This window comes from Syngnathus acus, chromosome 10 (assembly GCF_901709675.1).
Source record: "Syngnathus acus chromosome 10, fSynAcu1.2, whole genome shotgun sequence".
Lineage (NCBI taxonomy): Eukaryota > Metazoa > Chordata > Actinopteri > Syngnathiformes > Syngnathidae > Syngnathus > Syngnathus acus.
In genome coordinates, this window is record NC_051095.1 from 15430024 (window position 1) to 15430694 (window position 671).

The window sequence follows — 671 nt, forward strand, 5'->3', positions numbered from 1 at the left end:
CATGTGAAAGTGTTAGTGTGGCCCACGATTTTGATATGGTTGTGTGCGGTGCCAATTCGAATGTGTCTTTTTGGGAGCACATACGTACTTGTGTGAAAAGTTCTTCTCTACCTTGAACTTTAATAAGTCCAAGTACAGGTCCAGACTTACCGATGAGCATCTTCAAACCCTACTGAGGGTCGCAACTGCTTCTTCCCTCACGCCAAATGTGGCTCAGCTTTCCCTGCCAGGTCTCTAGTAGCAAGAAGTAGGCAAAAGCCGTGTTCAGAATAATGTTCCTTCCTTCCGCTGGTTTTCTATAAACAAACGATTGTGCATAAAATAATAAATGGGACAAACAAAAATCCTTTGAATTGATCCCTATCACGACGTAGACAATCATTTCATCCTCTGTGTATTCAGTTTTTGAAAAGCGTTTCGCCATATTTCAAAACAAAAAGGAAAGGGAATCGTGAATAAATTAGTACAATTTAATGGAACGTGGTAGTAGTAGTAGTAGTGAGATTAGTTCAATAGTTCAAATTGATATCTAATATCCCATGACTTCTGTGCTGTCTGTCTATACAAGTAGGCCTGTGTGTCCCGTGATGTGACATATGTGGATTCGAGAGGACAAGGGAGGCGTCAACGGGGGTGGGAACCGTTCCCTGCTTCTCCAGGAAACACCGTTT